Raw genomic sequence first — 20,533 nt, forward strand, 5'->3', positions numbered from 1 at the left:
ATTACTATTGCCATTTTAAGATGGGGAAATAAACACAGAAAGTTAAGGCCTTTGAAAATAAAAGGAAAGTATGTCAGGATACCTTGATACAAGGTAAATGAAGGAATAAAGCATGAAGAAGTTTGCTAGAAGGAACAAGCTCTTTTCTGTTCTTATTCCATTTGAAGGTAAATTCCAAAACATTGAAAGAAAGAAAAGATAGTAAAAGAGTATCACCTGGAGGGACTGCAACATAGAGTGTAATGGGGTCTTTTTTTTTTTTTTAAGAGCTTCATTCTAATTTAGCTAAATTAGAAATTTTCAAGTTTTCATAAAATTTATTTCAGAACTATGGTTAAAATCCAGAAGAAAAAGAATATAAACCCTAGAAGTTGATTGTTTCATATTAATTTAAGCATTCAATTATCTTTACCTTAAGAAATGTTATAGAAACAAAAGATTTATTTCAATAATGGGTACCTTTCATAGGCATTTTGAAAATTGCCACAATTAATGGAATATTTTCTTAAGACTGGTCTGGCATGTTACTAAAATAAATTAGGAAACTTAAAAAAAAAAATGAGGGGGTCGCCTGGCTGGCTCAGTCAGAGGAGCGTGAGACTCTTGATCTCAGGGTTGGAAATTTGAGCCCCACGATGGGTGTAGAGATTACTAAAAAAAAAAAAAATAAGCTTAAAAAAAAAAAAAAAAGGAATGGTCTGGCATGACTTGCCTGTACAACTTTTTATTTGTAATGTAATGAAGATTTTCAGATGAATAATATTTAATATTTAATAATATTTTCACATGAAAAGAGAAGTGAAAAAATGTTACATAACAATATGGGCTATTATAGTCATATTCAATAATTCTAATCCTCTGTAGATGAGACTGGATGCCATTTACCTATGAAATGCAGAAAATGATATATACATGTAAGCATGAGATCATAATATCCTCCTCTACAAATTCCTTTTATCACAGTTGTTCAATTGCACAGAAGTATAAAAAAAATCTTTGTACATGCATACATTCATTCTTCCTCACCATCTTTCTTCACACTTTCAGAAACTGGAAAGAAAAAGGGGGCGGTGCTCATGGAATTCAAGAAATCTGATGAAAATTCTCTTCTCACTCAACATTTTCCAACAACAAAAAATCTCCATGATACACTTGGAGGTTGCAAAATGGTTTCTTTACAAGGCTCTGAATCTTGGACACTTACTGTTTCTAGTTGGATAAAGTCATCTGCTGGAAATCAAATAATAATAATTGTTTGTAAGAAAATTGTCTGGTAAATTTACCATTTATCAGTATCTACTATTTGCCAGATGTTTTATATATGTAAGCAGTTTTAAATGAGTCAGAAATAAGGCCAGAGGTAATTCAAATTTCTAAATGTTTGAATGTTTAATCAAATAAAAAGCAAGATTAAAAAAAATCCGGGGGGGGCGCCTGGGTGGCACAGCGGTTAAGCGTCTGCCTTCGGCTCAGGGCGTGATCCCACCGTTCTGGGATCGAGCCCCACATCAGGCTCCTCCGCTACGAGCCTGCTTCTTCCTCTCCCACTCCCCCTGCTTGTGTTCCCTCTCTCGCTGGCTGTCCCTATCTCTGTCAAATAAATAAATAAAATCTTTAAAAAAAAAAAAAAATCCGGGGCACCTGGGTGTCTCAGTCAGTTGAGCATCTGCCTTCCGCTCAGGTCATGATCCTGGGGTCCTGGGATCGAGTCCTGCATCAGGCTCCCTGCTCAGTGGGGAGCCTGCTTCTCCCTCTCCCTCTGCAGCTCCCCCTGCTTGTGCTCTCTCACTCTCTCTCAAATAAATAAATAAATAAAATCTTAAAAAAAAAAAGATTAAAAAAATCTTTATATACAGGGAAATTTGGGTTGTGCCATAATGCCATGAACATAGAAAATGTATGACAGTATAAATTCAAACTAAAATGATTTCTTCTCGATTTATCCAGATAATTATTTCATGACACTTTTCTTTGCCTGTAGAGGTCCACCCTATTGAACAGATTTTGTAAAAGAGAATTTCAATGTGTTTTCATGTTTGAAAATGTTTATGCTGAGATCCATGAAAGCTGAAGTATTTGAAAATATTTCTGAAGTCTTTCCTACATAAGTCAAATTACACCAAAGGACACATTGAAATAGTTTGCCTAGGGGCACCTGGGTGCCTCAGTCAGTTAAGCATGGTCATGATCTCAGGGTCCTGACTGGAACCCTTCCTCGTTGTCCTCCTCCGGGTTCTGTGCTCAGCAGGGAGTCTGCTTGAGGATCCACTCTTCTTCTCCCTCTGCCCCTTCCCCTGCTCATTCTCTCTGTCTCAATAGTAAATCTTTAAAAAAAGAAAGTATTTTGCCTGATAATTGAACTACATGTTTTTTGCAGAACATAATTTAGTCACTAATGTACTACACAGCCTTTTCTTTTGAGATTGTGTTTACACCATGACAAGCAGCACTTCTCTCTTTATTGGATAACAAAGAGATTCCCCAATAAGGGTTTTGCAGTGAATTCGGGAAGAGGAGAGCACAGAGTGAGCAAATAAAATGGGCAAGGTTGTGTGAAACTGAGACCAAAGCAGAGGGACCACTCAGCAACAGGACACGGCCATGGCTGGTGGGCTAGCTGAGGGTATGCAGTCACAGACTGGGTGTGCGCTTGGCAGGAACCACATGCTATCCAGGAGGCTGAGACAAAACAAGCCCACAGACTCACTAGACTGAGGAAATAAGAAAACAGTGTTGGGTTGGCCTTCAGGGACGATGAGATGGGAAACAACAAAGATCCCAGAATTAATTACCCAGGGGGCAATTTGCACTTTTCTAGGCAGAGCATCATCTTTATGATAAACCAAGAGACTCAACCCAGGGAAGCCATGGAGAAGGAAGAAGGGGGTCTTATGAATGACGCGGGTGGAAACAGTTCCAGCATCTTCCTACCGCGCCATGATACACATCTCCTTAATTTGTACGAAAGTTTCAGTTTTCTTTTTTCTTAAGATTTTATTTATTTATTGACAGAGAGAGAGACAGCAAGAAAGGGAACACAGGCAGGGGGAGTGGGAGAGGAAGAAACAGGCTTCCCAAAGGAGCCTGATGTGGGGCTCGATACCAGAACGCTGGGATAACGCCCTGAGCCAAAGGCAGATGCTTAACGACTGCGCCACCCAGGCGCCCCAAAAGTTTCAGTTTTCTAACTGGAAAGAGAGTGGGCCAGGAGACCAAGAAATCCGTGCTACAAAGGTTTTAGTCAGGGTTTTAGAGAGCCCCAAGGCCCTGCACCTATTACAGCATTTTCCACATCAAGGGTGGTCCAAAAGAGCCTCAGTTTTCTGAGGAGTTCAGGCTTTCAGAGCTACAGCTAGAAAAGACTAGAGGTAAGTCAGTAGAATTTGTCACTCAGTTGCGCCAGGAGAATTTGTCCAGTCTTGTTTTATAGTAGCATCAGCTCTGATGCTAGAGAAAGATAAAAAACTCAAAACCTGGTACTTGAAGTAAGACAAGCATGGGGCAGCTGGAATGTCACACAGCTCCTGTTCTGTTTCCATCAGTGATTCATCTCTCCCCAACACCTCATTGAAAAGGTAGGCTGCAGCCTGTTTGGGCTTCTAGCTTCCTATTATTCTGGTTAGGAAGCTTGGCAAGGCCATCTGGACCCTCTGGCTGAACCCCCAAGGCAGGAGATATAACTGCCCTTCCAAAGACTGCGACTAAGAAGAGAAGAGCAGGGCTTCCCTTCCCTCTCCCCTAGAGAGGACCCAAAGGCAACCCTAATACCCTCAGGGGCAGTCCTAGAAGAACTGTCTGCTAGGCTCTGTCTCTGGAGATGCAGGGCTAGGGACCGGGCAACTGTTACTCCTCCCTTCTAGTTTTTCTCACCAATGGTGTGGGTGGGGAGAATGGTTTCAGGCATTCAAGCTTTAGCGGGTATGAGAGCTCTGCCAGTATTTTTTTTTTTTCTTTGAGAGAGAGAGTGCACATGCATGCGTGGGGGGAGGGGCAGAGGGAGAGGGCGAGAGGGAATCTCAAGCAGACTCCACGGCCAGTGAGGAGCCTCACGCAGGGCTTGATCTCACAACACAGAGATCACAACCTGAGTGGAAATCAAGAGTTGGTTGCTTAACCAACTGAGCCACCCAGGCGCCCCTGCCAGCATATTTTTTTATGAGGTCAGTGTGACTAAGGGAACAAAAGAGTACCAGTGAGGGAGGACAGAGTAAGTGGGGGTTCAAAGAAAAACTCTGCCTGTCCTGAAATCCGGAAAGTAGAATCACGTGCATATCTGAGAAGGGAACTGGCAGAATGTCATAATGAAGTTCTTGGTAGGAGAGCATGAGAGAATTTGCTTTTATTGGCCCCAGTGAACATGAAATCCCCAAGGTCTTGTGCCCAACATTAACTTCATTGGTTGCTGAAGACTTTAACCAAACAACTTATACTTGCAGAAATAACTGGCATACAGAAAAACATACAAAGTTTACTTGAGGAATAAAAGCACCTTCATTTATGAATTCCACATCTGTATTCCAAATTCTGCTCTTACAGGAGATACAAAGCTCTGTAGTAATTCTGCAGTGGAAAGAGAGGTTTGAGCTGTACCAAAAAAAAAAAAAAAACAAACAAACCGTGAGTTTCACAGGATCAAACAATATTTTTATAAATATTTCCACTATAAAATAAATAAATAAATAAAATAAATTAGAGTTGCAAAATGGGACAACGAAAAATGTCTAGAATCCAGAGATCTAGATTCCTCTCAGTTCTGCCCTTAATAGGCAGACAGAGCTCTTGACCATTAGTGAAGTGATCAAACTGCTAAAAGATCCCTAAGTTCCCTCCTGGCTCAATGACACCCCTTAGCTTAGATCCTTTCTTCTTGAAGATTACAGTGGATAAAGAAAGATGCAGACATGTTTTTTTAAATTAGGGATTTAGTGGGGCACCTGGGTGGCTCAGGTCATGATCCCAGGGTCCTGGGATTGAGCCCCATGTCGGGCTCCCACTCCTCTCCTTGGGGAACCTGCTTCACCCTCTCCCTCTGCCTGCCACTCACTCCCCCACCCCCCGCTTGTGCTCTCTCGCTGTCAAATAAATAAATAAAATAAAATAAAATAATTAGGGATTTAGTGAATGTGTGTGTCTTACAGAGGCATTCTCTGTACTTATTCACCCATTCATTCATCTATTATTTTGAGTTCCTCCATGTCTCATGGACTTGCTGTGGCTGAGGATGTGAGGATGAGAAAGACCTTTTATTCTCTAAACAGAAAAAGACCAAATGATAACCATGTTTTCTTCAGATGTGATTTTTCCTGTAAGTGGATCTACAGTAGTTTCTAAGTAATCACACCTAGTTTCATAAATTTAAACGTTATCCTTAACAAGTGGGGGTTAATGTAGTTGCATTGTTGCCTTTTTTTTTAAATATTAGGGAGTTATTTTCATTGAACAATCTTGAAAGAAGTCAGTCTTTTCAGACATTTCAGAGTCGCTTGCTTAAAAACATTTATTGATATATATGCTGAATTTTGTTGCGGGTGATAAGGATGTGATAGGCAACAAGTCAGACAGAAGTTCTGTCATCAAAAACTCATACTCTTGGGTCTATTAAAACATGGGAAATTTAAACTAGCATGTATTTATGTAATTTAATCTTCTTTAGTATGCAAGTCAATTGCTCCAGCTTCATAAGGTGTCCCTGAAATTTTTCAGGTAACTTTTTTCAATTCAAGACTGTGTTTGCTTATTGAAGCAACTTGTGACAAATTGCCACTTTTTCTAGTAATGTTGCTAGAGTGTTGATTTTAAAAAATAAATAAAACTTCTACTTTTAGAAAATCCTTCTGTGGCTACCCAATACCCCACAAGAAAAGAAACTCCAACTTCTTAATACATGGGGCAAAGCCCTCAGCAACTGGGCCCTGCCTCCTCCAGTTTTGTTCATTCTCTGATGGTCTGCACACTGTCCATTCAGGCCATGCTGATTGCCATTTCGCACAGTAACAGTCTCTTAGCCTTCACATGCACTACTTCCTCAATCCAGACTGTTCTTCACCCCTTTCCTCCTTCCAGAGCCTTCACTGATTGCCTGGACTTGGGTTCATCCATGACTCCCACAGTTCCTGTACCTACATCCATCCTGGGTCTTGTCTACTGCAGTAAAACAGCTGCTTACGCATCCACCTCCTGACTACAGTGGGAAATTTCAGGATGGTGCACAGGGCTGGACATGTAGACACCCTTAATAAAAGATGTTCTGAGTGAATAAATGAGTTAATGAGCACAGATATCAACGGATGACATTCCAAGCAGGGAGAACAATATGAGGGAAGAGAAGCATGGTGAATTAGGGCCCCTGAAAGGAATTTAGAATGGCCGGAGAACATATATGAAGAAGGTGAATAGTTAGAAATGGGATAAAAGAGAGAAGCAGGAACAGATCGAGTGAGTTTGACAATTTCGACACTATCCTGAGGACAAGAGTGAATCATTAGTGGGTTTTAGCAAAGGGAGTACTTAGATTAGCATTTTAGGAAGAGCATTGTAAAAAATAGATTGGAAGGAAACAAGACTAGGGACAAAGAAATATGTTAGAGTGAATGTTCCAGAAAACCAAGGAAGAGCTGGCAATGGCCTGAACTGATGATGTAGCACCCTCTAGGGAAGGCAGGAAATGGGAAGATTCAAGAAATGTTAAGGAGAGGGGCGCCTGGGTGGCACAGCGGTTAAGAGCCTGTCTTCAGCTCAGGGCATGATCCTGGCGTTTGGGATCGAGCCCCACATCGGGCTCCTCCGCTATGAGCCTGCTTCTTCCTCTCCCACTCCCCCTGCTTGTGTTCCCTCTCTCGCTGGCTGTCTCTATCTCTGTCAAATAAATAAATAAATAAATAAATAAATAAATAAGAAATGTTAAGGAGATAGAATGGTCAGAACTTGGTGTTGGCTATACTTCTCTCCCCAACTGAGTGATAAACTTCTGAAGAGCAGAAATACTGCAGTGTATGTCTTCATATTCCACTAAGTTACCTACAGTGCCTACCCCTATTATTAAGTGTCCAATAAATATTTGTTGAATTAATAGGTGAATGAACGAATGAAACTTTATAGCTACCCAGGTTGAGCTGATAAATCCTTTCTCTTAAAAAACAAACAGGGGCGCCTGGGTGGTGCAGTCGTTAAGCGTCTGCCTTTGGCTCAGGGCGTGATCCCAGCGTTCTGGGATCGAGCCCCACATCAGGCTCCTCCGCTGGGAGCCTGCTTCTTCCTCTCCCACTCCCCCTGCTTGTGTTCCCTCTCTTGCTGGCTGTCTCTGTCAAATAAATAAATAAAATCTTTAAAAAACAAACAAACATATAATTCAACTTAGATTTAGAAAAGATTCAAAACAGTGTTTATCAAGGTAGTCACGTTAGGTATGGAGGAGGACAGAAAAGGCTAGCTTGTGGGATGTTCTTGTCAAAAAAGGCAAATGTAATCTATGTACAAAATTCCCTATTACTCCTTGGAAGGAAGGAGACTCTTATTTTATTAAATTTTTTTAAAGTTTTTATTTATTTTTTTAAAGAAATCTCTACCCCCAGCGTGGGACTCAAACTCACGACCTAGAGATCAAGAGTTGCATGCTGTACCATCTGAGCCAGCCAGGTGTCCTTGGAGATTCTCATGGTAAACAAATGCTTAAAAGGATCTCATTTTACACAATTCGTACCAAGAGAAAAGACTGTGCAACCAGCCACACAGAATCCTATTAGGTAGAGAACCCCTGTCCAAAGCAATATCAAAGTATATTGTATGCTATTATGTGCTGTATCTGTTTGGAGAAATCTTGTCACTTAGATATGTCAGAAATGTCAGAAATGATGTCCTGTGCTTTCCACAGAGAAAAATCCTGTATACTTCTCAGATTCGCTCTGGAAATCTTCTTGTAACTCATAAAATATTAAACTGTGATTCCTGAAGTTACAGGGCAAACCAAACCAAAAAGAGATGTATCAGAGGTGATGGAGGAGGTCATTATAGTTAATCAATAATCCACTATTGGAAATCAGCAATAATCTTAACAATTAACATAATAAAACACATTTAGCCTATGTAATGAAAGCTTTGATTCATTCTTCACCTTTACTTAATCATTTCCACAATCAAAGAAGTGATGACAAAAGTTTAAATTTTGAAGCTCAAAATCCTGTCAAAAACATTTTCAAACAAGGTCATAATTAATCATACACACAAAGAAGTAACAAAGTCACAAATGCTAATTAATCTTTTATGATTCATCCATAAAATAATTTGCATCACATGAAAATTCATTTATTTGTGTAGCTCTTGGTGATAAATTGAGAAAAGAGCATAGATTATTTTTTAAAACATGGAAACAATCGACCACACAGTATCGAACACAAAAGTACATTACAAAACCTTATTGTCACAGTTCTGAACCTAACAGAATCAGTTTTCCAGAAAGGGAAATTACCTTATTTTACTTAAAAAATTAAACCTAAAAATGCATTACTCCAACTTTACTTGCTTGAAAATATTACAAAGCACAAAAAGGACCAAAAATGGGAACAGTTTGAACTATGATATTCAAATTTGTGTTTTAACTGAAAGATAAATGCTTCAACTATGAGCTCTCAATTATTAATCTGTGGTCTTAAGTTTTTGTCTTCCTCTCCTTCTAGGGTTTTTTGTTTGTTTGTTTTTTGCTTTTTTACTTTAGTTGGTCAAGTTTTTAAATGATAGATAAAATTTAAATGATCTTTCTCAATTTTTTTTATTATTTAATTGTTTTGTAAAGAAAATTTAAGAGACTAGTCAATTCAATATTGTTGATTTGATAATTAAAAAAAATAACATCAACCATACTTGAGGTTAGTGGGCTTGCAAAGATTTTTTACTTCAACCCACAGTAAAAAAAATACATTTTACAGGGCGCCTGGGTAGCGCAGTCATTAAGCGTCTGCCTTTGGCTCAGGGTGTGATCCTGGCGTTGGAGTCCCACATTGGGCTCCTCCACTGGGAGCCTGCTTCTTCCTCTCCCACTCCCCTGCTGTGTTCCCTCTCTCGCTGGCTGTCTCTCTGTCACATAAATAAATAAAATTTTAAAAAATATATGTTTTACATTGTGACCCAATGCACATGTCTCCACATAAATGACTGACACAGGACAGTAATTCTATGAAACTCTGCTTACATTTATTGCAATATATACTCTTATATTTTCAGTTCTATTCAATTTAATTTTTAAAAGACGCACTAGAGTGATGGGCTATTGCCTGCTGCTTGAAAACCTCAACTTTAGTCATCCCACATTTAAGAAACAGCATAGTAATTAAAGACTCTAGGGACAGACGTCTGATTTTGTGTCCCAGCTTCACTACCTTCTAGCTCTGTGATTTTGTGCAAGCTGACCCAGCCTCCCCATCTGCAAAATGAGAACAATAACAGGACCTACTTCATAAGGTCATTGTGAGAATTGGTAAATACATGTAATAGTTTTTTGTTTTAAAGATTTTATTTATTCATTTGTCAGGGAGAGAGCACAAGCAGGGGGCGTGGCAGGCAGAGGTTTCGAAAAGTCCTTGCTGTACAAGGACTTGCTCCCAGGGATCTGGAATCATGACTTGAGCCGAAGGCAGACACCTAACCGAGTGAGCCACCAAGGCGCCCCAATGCTTGTAAGGTTTATATCAAAGTGCCTACAACTTGTGGGGCACCTGACTGGCTCAGCTGGAAGAACATGTGACTCTTGATCTTGGGGTTGTGGGTTTGAGCCCCACATTCAGTATAGAGATTATTAAAAAAAAATTGCAAAAAAAAAAAGTGCCTACCACTTGTTAAACACTCAGTACTTATTATTATTATTATTATTATTATTATTATTATTATTATTTACCAGTCACCAGGTGGGAATAAACATTTCAGAAAGTCTGGACACAGTCCATGGTACCAGGCACTCTCAAGCATTCCAAAGACACTGCTCTCATCATTCATCTTTTATTTGTTGATAAATTATAACCATGACAAATTGGCTTTTATATAGTAGTAAGACGTAATGTTTGCCACTTCATCAAAATACAGTTTCCCTTGGTTTAAAAGCAAAAAAAATTCAACCTCTATGTAATTACCAAATAGCTACTCCTCAGAATCAAAGAATAATTTTGTCACAGAGGGTGCTGGTCGACATCATCAAGTCACTCTGAAAGGAGATTCCAGTGTTCGAGATTCCTGTTCAGATGGTGTTTACACTCTCTCCCTCGGGTGAGGAAATGTGTTTTAATAAGACATTTAAAATCTTGATCTTTGTCTTCAGAACTTTTACTCATTCAGATTTACACAGCTTGAAGTATCACATTAGATACCTGCAGCTCTAACTATATTATAAAACAATGCCTTTTCCCCTTTTTTAGAAAGTCACAGGAAGAAAAAAAAGATTTTTCCCCTAAAGTCATAACCTTCTAAACAGACCTTTGAACGTTATTAACTTAGTAACTATATCAGCGATACCGTCAAATTCTTTATAAAATGAAGAACAGAGTACTTTAAAAGTAATTCCAGAGCCTTACACTGTGCTTTAGTTTCTTTTTATTTTGTTAAGACAAATGGAATCTGTTGTTACATCATTTTAATTCTATTAACTTTAGCCAAGTATACTAGACAGCTATTGTTAGAATAGAAACTCCCTAATGACATTACAATTCCAAGGGCACCACTTTCTGAACTGCTACTCAAATTGATTTTAGATGCTTAAGGCAGCGAAAAAGTTACTGTAAAAATCATACTAATTAAGATAGAAACTGGCTTTACTGATATTCCTCAGTTTCCACATTTGCTTTTCTCCTCTGCCTGAACCACACGCTTACTTATTTTTCTTGCAAAGTCCTTCGAGGCTTCTCCGAGGAGAGTAACGAACGATGCAGTGCTAGCAGGAAGGGATTGCGGCAGGTGGGGTAGGGTGGAATGAAGACATTGTGGGACCCACCAGTGCATGGACAGATGGAAAGGTCTTTCAAGAGTTTCAAGATTTGATTACTCTTTGCAGTAAAATTGTATCAACAGGTAATAAGTTCCTCTGTAGAGGTAATCACCCTAAAAATGGTTAGTAATCTGTAGCTTGAAGAGATCTGTGAATTCCTAGATCTAAAGAAAAGAGGATATGGTCTCAGTGAAATGTAAAAGAGCATGCAAACAAATAAATTTGTATTATATTCCATATTTATTAATTGGTGATGAATTGTTGTTTGGGGTTCATCTATTCATTCATTTAACACTTAGTTACCATCATTATCCTCAAGAATTATAAAAGCCCCCTAGGGGTGCCTGGGAGGCACAGACGGTTGAACATCTGACTCTTGGTTTCCGTTCAGGTTGTGATCTTAGGAGATCGACCCGGGACCGGCTGGCTCCGTGCTCAGCAGGGAGTCTGCCTGAGATACTCTGTCTCCCTCTCGCTCTGCCTCTCCTGCTTGTGCTTGCTCTCTCTCTCTCTCATAAATAAATAAATCTTAAAAAAAAAAAAAGCTTCCTGGTGCTCCTGGGTAGCTCAGTCAGTTAAGCATCTACCTTTGGATCAGGTCATGATTTTATGTATTTATTTGAGAGAGAGAAAGAGAGATTGAGAGAGCGCACACAGGCCAAGTGGGGGGAGGGGCAGAGGGAGAAGCAGACTCCCTGCTGAGTGCAGAGCCTGACTTGGGGCTTGATCCCAGGATTCTGAGATCATGACCTGAGCCGAAGGTAGATGCTTAACCAACTGAGCCACCCAGGTGCCCCTCAATAAATAAAATCTTAAAAAAAAAAAAAAGCCTCCTAAACTTTCTAGAGCAGCTAGAAAGATTTTGGGACATGCAAATCTAATCAATTCTTTCTCAGGCCTAAAACTAATTGTTTTTAGTATCAAACACACCAGCGGTAACAAGTTTTACCAAAGTTACCTCCAGGGCCACTGCAGATGTTTCTTTCCTCCTCATTCCCGAAGGGTCAGGTGGCCTTTTGGTTCCCCAACGGCATAAAACTCCTCTCTTTGGGGAGGCAGTTCCGTCTGCCTGCCAACACTTCCTTCAAAATCTTAGTTGAAATAATTCAATTTATCTTCAGTTCTCACTTTAAAAGCCAGTTCCTAAGGGAGACACTCCCAGATAAGCCTCTTCCTGCAGGGTCTCATTGTACTTGAGACATTTTACTTCTCACTCATCCTACTGCAATCAAGTATCTGTTTAATGTCTGTTTCCGCTACTAGACTGTTGACAGGATCACATGTCTCTTCGATGCTCAGCAGCAAGCACAATACCTGGCCAAACAGTAGGTATTCAGTAGACCTTTGTTGAATGAAGGCATACACATTTATTATACGCACACTGCAGTCTGCAACATACAAGGCAATGCGTTGGGTACTTCAGGGACAGAGCTGAGTAAGACGGGGGGTCTGCCTTCAAGAGATAAGACTTGCAAGCTGCTACCACAAAACATAAGTGCTTTGAAGGGAAGTGGGTGCCAGGTACCTTACAACTATAGAAAATAGGAAATCACACATTTCCACTTAGCATGTGCCAGGTTTTGCCCTAAAACCTATACATTTTCTTCCTCATTCAATCCTCATGACAACCCCATGTGGTGGTAAGGAACTTGCCCAAGGCCACAGCCAATTTTCGAACTCAGCATATCCAGTCTTCGGGCTGCAAAGCAGAAAGCAACACAGAAACATAACTGCTGATACAGTGAGTCCCTGTCAATATGTCCAACTACTTCTCGATGCCCTGCTAACCATTTAAAAGGGGCTTATAACAGCCAATTTAAAAATTGATTTAAATTTTTATTTATTTTTTTTTTAAGATTTTATTTATTTATTCGACAGAGATAGAGACAGCCAGTGAGAGAGGGAACACAAGCAGGGGGAGTGGGAGAGGAAGAAGCAGGCTCATAGTGGAGGAGCCTGATGTGGGGCTTGATCCCATAACGCTGGGATCACGCCCTGAGCTGAAGGCAGACGCTTAACCGCTGTACCACCCAGGCGCCCCCTGATTTAAATTTTTAAATGTTGAATATGTAATGCTTTCATGCGTTTTTCCCCCGCACGTTTTTCTTGAATAGACAGTGCATTCTCATGGTTCAAGCATTTAAAAAAAAAATAAGCAGGTTCAGTTGAAAGTTTCCTACTCCTGTCTCCCATTGGCTCATACCCAGACTGCAGAAAGTAATGCCTCTTTTAAGTACTTTATGCATTGGTACAACATTTCTTTATGAATACACAAATAAAAAAATATGTTCTTATTTGGTTCCTTTTTGTCCTCAGGAAAGATAGAATACCATACATACTGTTTTGCATCTTGTTTTTTCAGTTAGTGATAGACATATACCTTGAAGATCTTTCTATATAATAGATACATCATTCTTTCTTGGTAGCATAGTATTCCATTTCATGGATACATTTCAATTTATTTAATCAGTTCTTTATTGATAGACCTTTGGATTGTTTCCAGTTTTTTACTGTTACAAACAATACTGTAATGAATAACTTTGTACATAGGTCAATTAGCGCGTGTGCAAGTACATCCACAGGGCTAATTCCTAGGAGTAGTATTGCTGGGTCAAAGGGTAGATGCATTTGTAATTTAGATAGATATTGCCAAATTGTCCTCTATAGGGATTAAATCAATTTACATTCCTATCAGCAGTGGATGAGAACACCTGTTTTCCCACAGCCTCTCAACATAGAGTGTTAAGAAACTTCTGGTCATTTGCCAATTTAATGGGTGAAAAATGGCACCACAGCATTTTTCTCATTTTAAATAAGGTTGACCATTTTTTTACGTTTGAGAGTTTGTATTTCCTTTTCTCTGAACTGTCTATTCATATCCTTTGTCTATTTTTCTCTCGTTGGTTTTTTTCTCTGGTTTTCATAGGAACTTTTTCTATATAAAGGAGTTTAGCATCTGCTTATTGCATAAGTAGCAGTCACTTTTCTATAATATCATGTTAGGAGTTCTAACCAATGCAACAAAACAAGTATTGGATACGATGTAAAACTATTCAAAAGGAGAAGGCAATATATCATTATTTAAACATGAATACAGGGGTGCCTGGGTGGCTCAGTTGGTTAAGTGTCTGCCTTCAGCTCAGGCCATGATCTCACAGTCCTGGAATTGAGCCTCACATTGGGGTCCCTGCTCAGCAGGGGGAGCCTGCTTCTCCCTCTCTCTCTGTACCCCCTACCCCTGCTTGTGCTCTCTCTCAAATAAATAAATAAAATCTTTTAAAAAAACCATGATTATGTAGCTACTTAACTTTAAAAATTGATTCAGATTAATAAAATTAATTGAATATTTATAAATGGAAAATAATGTTGGGTCCAACAAGAAGCTATAAGATAAAATACACACTGTAAGACCATTTCTATGGAGTAGGATAAGAAAATATGATGAAAAAGAGGCTTCCTTTACCATAACTACAAAAATATAAAGTACCTAGAAGTCATTTTGCAAGGAAAGAGTATGACCTATATGAAGAAAAAGAGAAAACTTTGAGTCTTCATTATTAAAAGAGGACCTGAATAAATAGTGACGGCCATGTTATTGGATGAGGAAATAACATACTTGAAAGAAGTCACTTAACTAAATTATTTTATAGGTTTAATGGCATTAAAACAAAACTAAATAAATTTGAGAAAGTATTAAGTTCATGTATAAAAATAAAAAGTCATGGATATACCCACATATATATGTTTTGGGTTTTTTTGAAAGGTATAAAAACCTTTATTATTTGTTTAATTTTTTTATTATGTTCAGTTAACCACTGTATAGTACATCATTAGTTTTTGATGTAGTGTTCAAGGATTCATCAGTTGTGTATAACACCCAGTGCTCATCACAACACAAAAAATATATGGAATGCTTCACTAATTTGCATGTCATCCTTGCCCACGGGCCATGCTAATCTTCTCTGTATCATTCCAAATTTAGTATATGTGCTGCCAAAGCGAGCACTATACATATGTTTTAATTCTAAAAAAAAGAGTCATAATAGTAGATTTCACTCTAACAGATGTTAACATATATTATAAAACAATATTAATTAAAACAGTGTGGTATAAGTACAAGATTAAACAGATGAATCAGTAGCTCAGAAATATACCCAACTATAAATAAGAGGGTGATATATAATAACAGGAGGCACACAACATAATTGGGGAAAACTTTGTAATTCTAATAAGAACTAATTCTTATGCAGTATATACTCTCTGCCTGGCACACTTCTAAATTCCTTAAGTATATCAATCCAATTAATTCTCATTTCATTTCAATCCCATGAGATAGATGCTACTTAACTGATGAGGAAACTGAGGCACAAGGAGGGTAAATAACTCGAAGTCATCCATGTAGCTAGAAAGTGGCAAGGCAGGGCTAAAACCCAGACAATTTAGCTCCAGAGTTTGTGGTCTTAACCACTTGTAATTAGGATAACTAATGACCAATTTCTAAAAATGAAAAAAAAAAAAAGAATATAGGCAAAAAACACTATAATGATGCATTTTTAAAGATTTTTTTTAAAGATATTTATTTATTTATTTATTTATTTATTTATTTATTTATTTATTTGAGATAAAGTAAGAGAGAGCAAGAGCAGGGAGGAGGGGCAGAGGGAGAGGGAGAAGCTGAGCAGGGAGCCGGATGTGGGGCTTGATCCTAGGACCCTGAGATCATGACCCGAGCCAAAGGTGGACACCCAACTGCTTGAGCCACCCAGGTGCCCCTCAATAAATAAAATCTTAATCTTAATCTCCCCCTCTTCCTCTGCCCCTCCCCCATTCATGCCCTCTCAAATAAATAAATAAATGAATAAAATAAAATATTTTCTAAAAAAGTAATCTACAGCCAACATGGGGCTTGAACTTACACCTGCAAGATCAAGAGTTGCATACTCTACTGACTGAGTCAGCCAGGAGCCCCAATGGTACATATTTCAAAGTCTACTATAGACTGGGTGGCTCTGTCCGTTAAGTGTCCGACTCTTGATTTTGGTTGGTTCAAGTCATGATCTCAGTGTCCTAGGATGGAGCCCCTCGTTGGGCTCTGTGCTCAGCATGGGGTCTACTTGTCCCTTTCCCCTCTCCTTAAATAAATAAATAAATAAAATCTTTCTTAAAAAGTCTACTACAGAATATCATAAAGCCTCTCTCATGTAATTCCCTTGCTTTGCTCTCTACATTTCTGTATTGTTTGAAGTCTTCTACAATTACAAATCTTTTTATAATTTAAGGAACAAAATAGGATAATTTGGCGCAGTATAGATACAGATTCTCAGGTGTATGGACATTATTAAAAATAGCAGGTTGTTCAGCCAATAGAATAAAGTTTGTCAAGAAAAGATAAATGGAATGAGCTAGTAAACCTAAACTCTTATGTAAACTCCATATTAAAAACTATTTTAGTAAAATTAAAGTCTACTTATCAGCAACTTTCCTTTGTTTTAAATGTCTACCTATATTCCTCACACATCTCTGCCACTGCTCCTTTCCCACAAGAGTATGCAGCAAGCCGTTTACCAAGCTGAAATAGTAACTCCAACCCATCTCGAACAAACTCATACAGTTTCATTAAGTGCCTCAGGTGTGGTTTTAGACGTTAGTTAAAATCCGAAGTGATGGGGCGCCTGGGTGGCTCAGTCGCTAAGCGTTTGCCTTCGGCTCAGGGCGTGATCCCGGCGTCCTGGGATCGAGCCCCACATCAGGCTCCTCCGGTAGGAGCCTGCTTCTTCCTCTCCTACTCCCCCTGCTTGTGTTCCCTCTCTCACTGGCTGTTTCCCTCTGTCAAATTAATAAATAAAATCCTTAAAAAAAATCTGAAGTGAAAAAAAATACTCAGTTCACTAACTCAGTAAAGTACATGATAAAAAAAAACCCACTGAAAAAGAAGAATGTCTTAACCTCCATCACAGAGAGAGACAGAAAACTCCAGCTGCTGAATCCATTAGGTTGTGATCCCAGTTAGTCCCTATGAATAAAGCCTCACAGTGACAGATTCATCTCTTTCATTTTTCTTAAAATTTTATTTATTTATTTGACAGAGAGAGAGAGAATGAGCCAAGGGGAAAGGGAGAGGGAGAGGGAGAAATGGGCTCCCCACTGAGCAGGGAGCCCGACACAGGGCTCAATCCCAGGACCCCGGGATAATGACCTGAGCCGAAGGTGGACGCTTAACCGACTGAGCCACAGAGGTGTCCTCATCTCTTTCATTTTTACCAATATCGGAAAGCTTATTAGTTGATTTCACTCTTTATTTCCTAACTGTGGAGTTTTTAAAAGCTAACTTTAGTGAAGAAAAAAAACACCCCAGCATAATAAGTTGTTCATCAGGTTCATGCCTACCTCGAATGTTGTAACTCTATGCTAAGGGGAGGCCGGCAGAGGTACAGAAAGAGCACTGGAGCTGGAATCAGAAAGAGTGACATAACTGGCATTGGTCAGTGTACGTCTTTTAAACGGTCATGTTCCTCACTCTGAGCCCCAGATTCCTCATCCATGAATAAGGCAGCCCTGCACAGGATTGCTTAGAGGGACAACCGAGCCTGTGTATGTCAAAGTAATTTTAAAAAGATGAAGTGCTCCACATTTGCCTTGTATTACTTTTAAGGCCTTCATCTCCATAATGTTGTCAAGGTGGATGACTGAAAAAGTTGTCTTGTGACCATGCTGACTGTCCTACCTGGATTCTTCTCCTTCTCTCCTGAGCTACTGCTCCCTGAACATTTTAGGCTTTCCCACTTCTTAAATTTTGGCATGGTAAATAACTTCTTTATCTTAAAACACTTACCCACAGGACTTCTAGAACATCAATCATTCATCCTATTTTAGTTTCCTTTTCTGGATCTTTCTCTTTTCCCAGGTGTCTAAATATTGGTATTTCCCAGCTTACTTAAAAACACCTAATGCTATACTCATTTCCTTGGTGATCTCATCAAGGTCCCATGCTGATGAATGCTGGGCTCTACATGATCTCCCCGGCATACTCTCTGATTTAATCTGCTATATTGCCCTCCCACTCACTGTCTCAGTTCTAGCCCCACTGCCCACCCCAGGGCCTTTGTACTTGCTGCTCCTCCTTCTACATTTCCTCCTTTACTTCACTCGTCTCTGCTCCAATGTCAAAATGTTAAATAAGGAGACAGGACAAACGGAAAACCTACTTTAGCCCTAAAAATACCGAATTAGTGCTAGCTACCTCTTTCCTACAGCTGGGGAGACCTGGCATTGGGATTTCCCAAGTGCTAGCTCTTTTGGTGGGTCTTGATGCACTAATGAACTGAACCCAGAATCAACTGCATTTCTGCCTCCAGTTAGAATGCATTATAAATGTAAAACATGTCTTCTGTGAAAATTTTGAAAAATATAGAAATGTGCTCTTGAGGGGTGCCAGGGTGGCTCAGTCAGTTAAGTATCTGCCTTCAGGTGGTGATCCTGGGATCCTGGAACTGAGCCTCATGTCAGGCTTCCTGCTCAGTGGGGAGCCTGCTTCTACCTCTTCTTCTGCCTGCTGCTCCCCCTGCTTGTGCTCTCTCTCTCAAATAAATAAGATCTTTAAAAACAAAAAGAAGAAAGAAATGTGCTCTTGAGATGATAGCAGGACTTTGACAGTAAATATGTGACCCAGCCTCTTTTCAAGAACAAGACCAGAACTGTGTTCATTAGATATAAAATTTTTTTCAGTCTCAAAATGTGAATAATAGTGGTATCTAAACTCTAAGGAGTCCTGGGGTACAATGAAAGTGCCTCAGAGGTTGCTATGGGGGGTGTGCAACTGGCAGAGGGTAGATGGAATTCTAGATCACCCAGTCTAGATCCAACCAGGTAGGTCTCCATAAAATTTCATTTAAAAAAAGTTTGTTGGTGGAGCGCCTGGGTGGCTCAGTCGTTAATCGTCTGCCTTTGGCTCAGGGCGTGATCCTAGGGTCCTGGGATCGAGCCCCGCATCGGGCTCTCTGCTCCACTGGGAACCTGCTTCTTCCTCTCCCACTCCCCCACTGGTGTTCCCTCTCTCTCTGGTTGTCTCTCTCTTTGTCAAATAAATAAATAAATAAAATCTTAAAAAAAAAAAAAGTTTGTTGGGGGTTGTCTGGGTCGCTCAGTCAGTTAAGCTTCTGACTTTAGCTCGGGTCGCAATCTCAAGAGTCCCAGAATTGAGCTTGCCCACTCAGTGGGGAGTCTGCTTGTCCTTCTCCCTCTGCCCCTCCCCCTGCTCATGCTCTCTCATATAAAAAAATAAAATCTTTAAAAAAAGAAGAGTTGGGGGTGTCTAGCTAGTTGGGTTGGTAGAACATGTGACTCTTGATCTCAGGGTTGTGAGTTCAAGCCCCACATGGGAGTGGAATCTACTTAAAAAAAAAGTTTCAAAAACCACTATATACAAATAAAACCAACCCTCATATGCAGGATTACAAAACTGTGGTGCATTTAATTTTTTTCAAGCTGATACTATATTTTTACACTTAAAATATAATTACAATTTGGACACTCTACTCTCTGACCAATCTTTCCCCCCATACTGCCCTTTCCTCAGCTGCTCTTCACCTGGATTCTTTGACCTCTTGTCCCCTCTCTCTTCCTTTGGGCAGAGTTCCTTCTGCCTTTATTTTTTCTTTCTCCAGCCTTTAGCTCTTGGCCCTTTACCTTGACTCCTCTGTTCCCTTGCCTTCTGTGGTTCCACCCTCACGGCTTCCAGGCTAAATAAATGTTTCCCGTTGTCCACAACAGTCTTTTCAAACCTCCACAAATCTCTGACCCTCCCACCTCACCCTCCAAGAATGACCTCACCTCCTACTTCAGCTAAAACAGAATGCTAAAAGGAACTCCCCCAACTTCCTGCCACCAAAATAACACCCGTCCTTTCCACCTATTAAGGCTATTTTTCCCCCCCGCCTCTGCCGTGGATCTCATACCGCACCCCCGTTCTCATGGGCTTTGCCCTGTTATTCATCCTCTGTCTCTCTGAATCTCTCATCTCCCTGGTCCACGAGTCTTTAACATGGTCACTTACAATTCAACAGTTCGATCGGGCCAGCACAAAGGCTCCTGTCTGTGGTGCTCCTGTGCCCACAGACCTAAGCGTTCGTCCCATTATTCTGGCTCTACTTGCCGAGCAGATTAAGTTTATCAAAGAAGCAGTGACAAATAGCTAGAAAAGATCTCTCTGCAAGTAGTTCTTTTCAAGCTTTTTTTTATCACCGTGGAATTGATGCTTCGGGTCATAGTCGTGAAAGGGAATTAAGAGCAGATTCTTTTGAGAGTTTTTCAACTGATATTTTTGGTTACACAGAAAGGTGGGGAGGGAAAAGGGGGAAACACTTAACCAAGTTACTGAAAATAATATTGGAATAATTGTCAAGCATTATACCAGGATAACAATGAAGAGGATGGCCAACTTCTGGATCTGTCGATGAGTCAGATGCCTCTCTGGAGAAGCTAGTAGTTAGCGAGCCAGGTTGGCAGGAATTCACAATTTTCAGGGACCCACGGATCCAAATAACCTACCAAACGACTGGTCTTCGGAAC

At 39.8% G+C, this 20,533-nt stretch overlaps 1 long non-coding RNA gene and 1 other non-coding gene across 4 annotated transcripts in view; both read right to left on the minus strand.

Moving 5' to 3' along the window:
* Nucleotides 1–473: 473 nt before the first annotated feature.
* The window catches only part of LOC123785966 (uncharacterized), a 163,431-nt gene continuing 143,371 nt past the window's right edge, over nt 474–20,533 (minus strand). For 2 of the 3 annotated variants that reach the window (XR_006777833.2, XR_015725193.1), the window contains one exon: nt 4,115–4,584. This is a non-coding gene — a long non-coding RNA (uncharacterized LOC123785966). Of the gene's footprint in view, nt 1,228–4,114; nt 4,585–20,533 lie in introns of those variants that run through there. The other variant, XR_015725194.1, reaches the window with a different exon arrangement.
* Nucleotides 14,866–14,972, minus strand: LOC123786168 (U6 spliceosomal RNA). The gene has a single exon (XR_006777899.2). It is a non-coding gene; the product is annotated as a U6 spliceosomal RNA (small nuclear RNA).

This window comes from Ursus americanus, chromosome 7 (assembly GCF_024610735.1).
Source record: "Ursus americanus isolate L20-20 chromosome 7, mUrsAme1.1.p, whole genome shotgun sequence".
Taxonomy (NCBI): Eukaryota; Metazoa; Chordata; class Mammalia; order Carnivora; family Ursidae; genus Ursus; species Ursus americanus.